An 8,491-nucleotide genomic window follows, 5' to 3' on the forward strand; every position below is an offset into this window, starting at 1 on the left:
TCTGCTTTGCTGCAGCATCTTGTGCAGCCTCACCCATGCCTGCTACAGGAGCAGGAGCGGTGCTGGGGGGCTGTGCATCTCCACGGGACTAAATCCCTGCAGAGACGATCTGCTCGGGGCCCCAGCCTGGCCAGGAGAGGAGCCTGGGCCATCGGCAGCAGCGAAAGCAAGGGATGCGTGTGTGTGCGTGGGGAGGAGACCCAAGAGGGACGGAGGGGAGTGTGGGTGGGACACAGAAGGCGTGAGCTGAGCCCCATGTGTTGCTGCATGCCTGGGCGATCCCAGCCCTGAGGGAGCTCTGGAGCAGCGTGGACCGAGGCTGAGGATGGGGGCAAGGGTGAGCGTTCCTGCAGCCGCTCTGCATTGCTCTGGAGCTTAAAGCAGCAGCGTTTCCTCGCATGGCCTCTGCTCGGCCAGAGCCTGGCTCCCAGCCCCTGCGCGTCCCATTTGATTGCAAACTGGAACCCAGAGCTGCACAAGGGCCGTGCTCCAGCTTTGGTTTCCCAAGATTTCTTGGTTTTGTAAACAACCCGAAGGAAATACTTGACTTAGCATGGGGGGTTAGGTGAGGACGCTCTGGATGCTATCAGCCTGCGTGGAGTCAGATCGCAGCTGGACAAATTAATGGATGAAAAATGCATCAAGGGCCATTAAACCTGAAGATGCCATCTTAGGCTTGGGAAATCCCCGAGCCACAGGTCAATGGGGGCTGGGAACGCATGCCAGGGAGCTTACCCTCTTCTTCCACCCTCCCTCCGCTGCCTGCTGTTGAAAACGGGAATAGATGGACCAGAGACGGCTGTTTTTAAGTGGGTTGAAGGAGCCATTGTTGCAGAGTTTTGTCTCTGCAGGAGCCCCGTTGTGGGCCATTTCTTCCACCATTCCTGCAAATCCCCTTGTCCCCTGTCAGACTAAAACAGGAACGAGCCCGAGTGTCAGGGAGAAGGGTGCATTACCCCAGGCTGTCTGGGCACAGGGATCTGCACTTCCAAACTGCCTCTGGCAAGGAGTGTGTGTCTCACCAGGCTGCGATGGGTTCCCAGAGAGTTCATCTCCATTTCTGTGGTTGCTGCAAACTGACCCACAGCACCGGCACGCTTACACCCTGCTCTGCTGGGTGTGGGCAACCAAAATTACCAGCCCTGTTTGAAGACGGGAAAGGTTAGGGTGACTCAAGTGATGTACTTTCAGATATTCCAGCATGTTGCTTGTTGCCACGCTTAAAGAGCTGGAATAGCAGATTTGTTTCATCCCTGAAGAAGAGGCTTGTGTCTGAAGTTGTCCCCGCGGATGGGGAGCATATGATGCTCTATCAGTAATGACAATGACGTGTTCTCGTAGCGAACTGCGAACTTAGCTGTTCCATGGAACAGTCTGCAGGAGAAGGAGCTACAGAGCAGTTCGGGGGGCTGGCTCGTTAGTGGCAGAAGATTAAATGGTGAATGTACTCGGAGCATTTGGTGCCGCTTCCTGAACGACAGACACATCGCTAGCGTAAGCTGGGTGGGCTCGCAAATGCAGCCAGCCCCAGCTGACGGCTGCAAAGCCCCGTGCATGAAGCGGGAGCAGCGCAGGGATGAAGCTTGCTGTGGATCAGGAGGCACGGGATGGCATCGGGAGGTGATTCCCTGCATGGGAGGAGAGCCCTGGAAATGCTCCCCACCCAGGCAGCTTGCTGCTGCCTTCATTAGCAACAGGTTAACCAGGTTTGCTCAGGTCGTAGTTTCCATCTTGCCCTGAGTGCGCAGGCAGAGGCTTTCTGAATGATGCTGCCACGAGTCAAGAAGCTGAAAGATGAGTGCTGCTGGTCTAGGGGCAGCCAGGGCTGACCATCCGTCTGTCCAAATGACAACAAATGTCTCTCCAGCCCTAAACTGGCAGAGCTTTTGGAACTTGACTCTAGGGGTCTGATGCTCAGGTTGCTGAAGATTGGGCTGGGCAGAGCCTGGGGAAAGGCACCGTTCTTCACGCTGCTCTGGGCTCCCAGCGCAGGCTCTGCACCCACTGAGTGCTGGTCAGGCAGAGGCCAGATCCTTCAGGAGCCCTGCCAGTGCCACCCGCCTGCCTCCAGTTGTCCTGCACGCCCCTCGGGCCCCGTACACCTGGTGCCAAACTTTTAAAAGCTCTGCAGATGGGGTGATGCTCGCAGGCTGCCCATTCCCCCCTCTTTTACCTCCAGACCTTGGGCATCCCCCATGGTCGGGGGCTGATGGCACTAAACCGTGCAGCCTCCTTGGGGTTGGGCTGGCCATGCAGCTGGTTCTGATTGTAGGGAGAACTGCTCAGCAGGCTGAAAGAGCTGCAAGAAGCCCTTTGGGTAGGTAGCTTTCCCCCTGCACCTGTGGGAGCTGTGCTTAAGCTCCAGCCCTCGCCCAAGGAGGGGCTGGAAGTGAGCAGGAAAGCAGAGGGGAGGGAAGCGGGGTTGGAGTGAGCGTGGCAGGGAGTGGGGTGCGTTTCCTCCCCCCATTTCTGGTGCTCCCCTTGGCGAAGAGGGATGCTGCACCAGGTAGCTGGGAGCTCACAGCATCCCTCCCTTCCCCTGGCTGCTGCCCAGTCCCTGCTCCTCCGTCATCTCTGATTCCCCTGCCTGGCTGCAGGCAATCTGCGGTATTTCTGCTGGATGCGTGCAGGGCCGGAGGCTGGGCTCGTGCCAGCAGCCTCGCCCTGCTCAGACCAGGCAGCATCGAGGCTCTGCACCGTCATTTCAGCCAGGGCCTTGCGTGGCTGTGACTCAGTTGGCAGCGGAGCCGCGGCGGTGCCGGGCAAAGCTGGAGGGATGAGGGTGACCGCAGCTCTGCCGGCTCAGGGAGCAGTGCCAGGGTGGGATGGGTTTGCAGGAGCCCCCCGGAGAGCGCTGCGATTTGTCCTGCGGTGATAAAGTGAGGCGCCTTTGCTTCGTGCCCAGCATGGGTGGAGGATAACGCCTGGCTTTGTGCAGCTCCTCTTGGCCCGACACCTCGCTGCTCTCTGCAGTGCTCACAGTGTGGCAGCAAGAAGGGGGAACACAGCACAAGACTGCCCCAGGGCAGGGGGTACCGGCCTCTACCCCCTTGTCTCCGGGGATAAGCAGGGATCCAGGGCTCCAGCTAGGGGCTGGGACAGAGCCTGCTCCATGCCCCCCCAGATCTCAGGCTTCCAGCGTAGCTCTGAGCAGTGTTTCTTACCGGTGTTTCTTACCAGTGGGATCTCATTTTGGGGCGAGAAAGGCTGGGATGAGCTCACCCTCCTCCTCCATCCTCCTGTTGAGCAATGCCTCAAGTACCTCTTTGCTTTTGCACAGCTGCACAGGGAACAGCTCAGGGCAGAGCCTTGTCCTGGCTCCAGGCTCCTGCCCACGCCGTCCCGGTTAGATTTCCTGGAATCAGCTCTGGAATCTCAGAATTAGCTCTGGATTCGAGTCCCAGCTTGGTTTGGGGACAAGCCTTGGGTTCCCCCTGACCTTGTGCCCTGCACTGTCTCCATCCAGCCCTGCCTGAACTCTCCCGTGGCAGGAGGGATGACGCCAGAGCCTCCAGGGACAGAAGGGGAGAGGTGGGGACAGCGGTGTAGAGGCAGCAGCGCACAGGACAGGGCTGCAGTGGCACCCAGGGGTGCCAGCCCCTGCTGCCGCCCAGCGCCGGCCGCCTCGGATGGGAAACAGAGCAGGTTTGCATGATGAGCGCTATCAAATCATCCCAGCCTAAAATTAGCCCTTAATGCAGGAAGGGGAAGGGCCTCGCAACGTGGAGCTGAATCGATAACAGCGCTTCTCCGTCTCCCTGTACCTCCCTGCGGCTGTCCCCAGCAGCAGAAGCGACACACCGTGCCCGTGCTCCCCTTTGCCTAAGCGATGTCAGTATTTGGCCGGTGATGTTGAAGCTGAAATCAATACTTATCAGGATTTATGGTCTGTCATATGCCAGAGAAAAGAATGCCATTCCTCTGTCCAGAGACAGACGGAATGACTCGATGGAGAAGGAGAGCGGAGAAAATGTACTGCTGGGCACTGCTGGCACAGAGCAGCAGCGAGCAGAGCAATGAAGCTCTTAGTGGTGTCTGATGGCCCAGGATATATCTCTGTCCTTCAGCAAAATGCCCAGTCTTGGGTGTTTTTTTTTTGTTTGTTTTTTCCTCAGGAGAGGAAGGGGCAGGCGAAAGACCACCACATCTCCAAGCACGCGTACAGCAGCAGCACCCAATATTCGTAATCGGTAGACACGCAGGGTAAGCACTTCTTAACCCAGGGCCCAGCTCCCTTTTGAAGGATGCACCCATGGGAGGCTCCAGAAGGGAGGCTGAGGAAGAGGAGGCCAGCCTGTGCTTGACACCAAAACCTCTCGGTACCCCTTGGCCAGATTCGCCTTCAGCAGCAGGGTCTTGCTGTGGCTCCTGGGCCCCTGCCTTGCAGAAGGAGCTCCAGGCACTGCTGGAATAATCTGTCTCCCTCTTTCACTCTCAGCTGGCCTGGCGTTGCTCGGCACGTTTGTGAATCCTCATCAAAGATTTATGACCCTCTTTAGAAGTGCTCTCCTTAAGCAACTCCTATTAACACAAGAGGTAAAGCCCTTCAAGGAGCGACTGCTTTCTCCTATAACCAGGAGAGGAAATATTGCTGGAACCTGCGGAGGAAAGGGTTTTATGAGCAGTCCGGTGGCTGTCTGAGACTACCACCAGCTTCGCCCTCTGCCAGCATCAGGTCTTCAGGGCAGGGGAGTCACGCCAAAGCCTTGCACCACAGGAGGCAGCTGAAAGTAATCTTAAATGGTGCTTAATAAATAGAGGGTGCTGGTGGGGAGGAGCCCCTGGTCCAAAATCAGTGACTCAGCCCCAGCTGAGTCCCTCTTCGGTGGGGTTATCAGGGCCAGGAGGTGCAATTCCTCCCCAGGACTGAGCCTGGAGCTAACCAAGGAACCAGCAGCTGGAGGAGCACCAGGCCTGCTCCATGGTGCCTTCACCTGCCCCGCAGCCGTCAGCAGCTGCCCCGAGGTTTGCTGTTTGGGATGAAAGGCGACGTGTGCCGAAGGGGGTTTTCACTTCAGTCCTGCTTGGTTTCCTCCCTGCAGCAGGTTTGTGGGACTGGAGCCCAGCCAGGATGCCCTGCAGGTGGACATGAGGCGCCCTGCAGGTGGACATGAGGCACCCTGCCTTCCTTCCTTCCGGAGGCAGGATAGGGTGGGTCCGGGTCAGTGCTGGGGGGCTGGCAAGCTGCTTGGGGGTCCTCTGCTGTGCCTGGGAATGTGTCGTGTCTGTCCCCATCCGCATGTGCCCTGCGCAAGCACCTCTGATTTAGTCCCTTCCAATTAATTCCTGTACCAGGCGTGTGTAAGTGCGTGGTCTGTGCTATTTAAATGGTGGGAAGACGGAAAGTCTCTTTGAATATTTACATTAGAGACGATGAAATTTAATCAGCAATATTAACAAGTGAGGAACCCTGCTGAGATTGCCAGTGAATAAAAAGGTTTTGACAGAGAGAACGAATAACCTGACAGTAGCTGCGAGAGAACCTGGAGTAAAATCGCTTCAAAGGCAGTTAGTCCAAAGGGATGTGGCAGAGAGCTTTCCTTTTACAGCTCCCTTCAACTAAAGAGCCCTGGGACTAGCAGTGGCTGTTTTCACCATCCTGCCTCCCCTGAAGGAAGCGTGTGTTTGTGGAGGTGTGTACTGGGTGTGCGCTGAGTGCTGGGGGTGTGGAGAACCCATCCCTGGGATGCCGCTGGGTCTTGCTGAGTGTTGTGCTTGGGCCCCAGCACCACGAGCGTTGGGATGTTCAGGGCTGTGCCGTGTGTCACTGCTGCTTGCTGCTGTGTCTGCCCATCTCTGCACACTCTGTGTGCTTCGGGCATGCACGGGGGATTGGTACGTGCAGTTTTCCACAAGCCACATAGAAGATGGAGAATGTGCATGGCTCGAGTGTTGTGCAGCTGGGCGTTATATGCAGGATTTTTCGCTGTGAGTTTAGTAGTTGCTGTCATAAAGGCTGGCCAAATTCTGGGGGAAAGGAGAGCGGGGAGCAGCAGAGGATGGGGGAATGCTGCTGAACACCCCCTGCAGCTGGTGGCGTGGAGATGGGTGTGCTGCCTGTGGGCCCTCGGCTGCTGTTGGTTTTGAGGTGGAGAACCATGGGGGTGTGTTGCCTTCTGCCATGTGTTTGCCATGGTGAACAAGTAGATGAATCTGTGGTCACATACGTGAGTGACAGGGGGACGTGGCAAATATCAGCGGGCTGGGGGTGTCCGTCACAGCCATGGTTTCAAGCCAGCACATGTGTGAGCTGTGCCCCAAGGCCGATGTGGAGCTACCTTTCCTAAGTGCTTTCCAAGGCTGTCTGCAGGAAGCCCTCAAGGCATCTCCATTTAGTCAGGGGATTACGTCCTGTGCAGTGGTGCATCGTTGGTCCTGAGACCAAGCAGAAATCTTCATCTCAGGTCAGTTTTCTGGCAGGATGCAACCCGAGCCCAGGTGTGCCCTGGACACAGTGACAGGTATGTTGAAGAATTGCCCCCCTTCAGTGACGCTCAGCCCATTCTCAACATCTCCATAAAATGTTTTTGCCTCAGAAGAACAGCACGTTTGCCAGAATTTTCACAGCATTAACACCACGATGATTGTTTTTATGCTTGTGCAGGATATGCACTTGCTCTGTGTCAGGAGCTGGATCTCAGAGTATCTGAGCAGCCACAACATAACCCAGGAATATGAAATTGGCTTCTTCTCCAAGAAGTGAACCATAAGCTTCACCTTTACCCTGGAGAGGCTCATTAACAAATATGTAAAAGAACAAAAATTGAGCAGAATGCTTGTCTGCATCATAGACTTTTAAATAGCCTTTAACTCAATCTACTACTCAGAGCTGAACATTAAATGGCTACAAATGGAACTGGTGGGAAAACACGACCTCATTAAATCCATGCACCATCCATCTCGGGCTGGATGAAAACAAACCGCATGCAGATAGGACTTCAAGAAAAAAAAAAAAAGGAAGGAATAACAGAGAGATGCAGTCTCAGCCCAGCAAAGGTCATCATCTCCGGTACATCAATTACTCCCCATCCCTACTGGAGCAGCCTGACTCAACCACATGGGATTCTTGGGTCAGCCTGGAAAAAACAAAAATGATGATATTTTAGAAAGAGCCCCAAACCAACCAAAACAGTAAATTTTTTATTACAGAGGCAGAGAGATTAAACATATCCTAAATTATACATACATGGGGCTCATTACAAACACATCAGGGAGCTTTGGGCTGGCTATAAAAACATTAGAAGGGAAAGCTTTGCAAGTTTGTATGCAGTAAAGAAACCACTGGATAGATAAAAATCCCAGTAAAACTGTTGCTAAAACTACTCAGAGGTAGAAGTCTGCTTCTCGTATTTGGGACTGAGGGCTAAAGCCCAACTTTAGCAGCAGCCAGACTCTCTGAAGGAAAACCCCAGAGAAATGTTGCATGCCCCGGCCCCTGAGAAGTCCCCCTCTGGGCTCAGAGATGAAAAACACGGGAAGAAAAAGCACGGGAGTTCAAGTCCTCCATCCCTCCTCCTGTCAAATTCAGCCAGCAAAGCAAACAGCCCTGCATAAAAAGATGGAAGATCTCTGATACACTAAATGCAGATAAACAGGGCGCTGGCAGAAGCAGACTTGCAGTGCCGCGACACCAAGCTGTCTCAGCTAGTTGCCTGGATCGGGCCAGCAGGCACTGAGTCACCGCGACTTGCAGAGCTGAAGCAGATCATCAAGTACACGATTAGATCAGATTTAACATGAAGATGCATCTTTCTTACACTCTTTTTCTGTAATCTGGTGCAATTTCATGTCTGGACGCTTCTGTAGCAAGAGGTGAATTCCTCCAGGCAGCCATTACTTGTTGCATCCCAAGCAGTGCACGTAATTCGTGCCCGGATATAACCGAGGAGGGGGAATACAGGTGAGACAATCAGACCCTAGGAAGGGCTGAAGGTATTGAAAGCCTGATAAAGGCATCAGTAAGCAAATCCCGAATAGCAGAGGGCTGTTTTCAGCAGCCATAGAGGGGATGTCTGCAGAAAGAAATAATTACCAGCTCTGGGCCAGGAGGATGGAGGTAGGAGAGCTTCATGGCACGGAGCAGCCTCCTGCCGAGCCAGCGAGGATGCTGCAGACGTTCACCCGTGAACCTTTGCTGGGCGAAGGTCATAAGTGCTTCGACACTGGCTTGTGTGGTTGGCTGCTTTTATTTTGGCAGTGCCATGCCAGTAACTAAGCCAAATAAAGTGCATCTCTGTGCTCTCGTGTTACCGTTACAGGAAGAAGTTTCTTCATGACTCATTCCCATTTTATTCCTCTGACTGCTTGCAAAAAAATACAGCAAATACGTGCAGAGAGGTGAAGGCTCTTGCATTTTTCATTGGAGGCGGGATTCATCTTGCTAAGTGTAGACAACTTAAATGTAGCTGCCTTAAATTTCCTTCAGAATCCAGGGAGCTCTGCAGAGACGTTGAGTTTGCGGGTGAGGAAACCTATAATCACCCGCCCAGCT

General features: G+C 54.4%; 1 long non-coding RNA gene across 1 annotated transcript; it reads right to left on the reverse strand.

Annotated features, from left to right (window-relative positions):
* Window positions 1-6,776: 6,776 nt before the first annotated feature.
* LOC121060761 lies at window positions 6,777-8,026 on the reverse strand. Its single transcript, XR_005814920.1, has 2 exons — window positions 7,758-8,026; window positions 6,777-7,076 (listed from the first exon to the last, which is right to left on the reverse strand). It is a non-coding gene; the product is annotated as an uncharacterized LOC121060761 (long non-coding RNA).
* Window positions 8,027-8,491: the final 465 nt, after the last annotated feature.

The sequence above is a fragment of the Cygnus olor genome, chromosome 28, assembly GCF_009769625.2.
Source record: "Cygnus olor isolate bCygOlo1 chromosome 28, bCygOlo1.pri.v2, whole genome shotgun sequence".
Classification (NCBI taxonomy): domain Eukaryota; kingdom Metazoa; phylum Chordata; class Aves; order Anseriformes; family Anatidae; genus Cygnus; species Cygnus olor.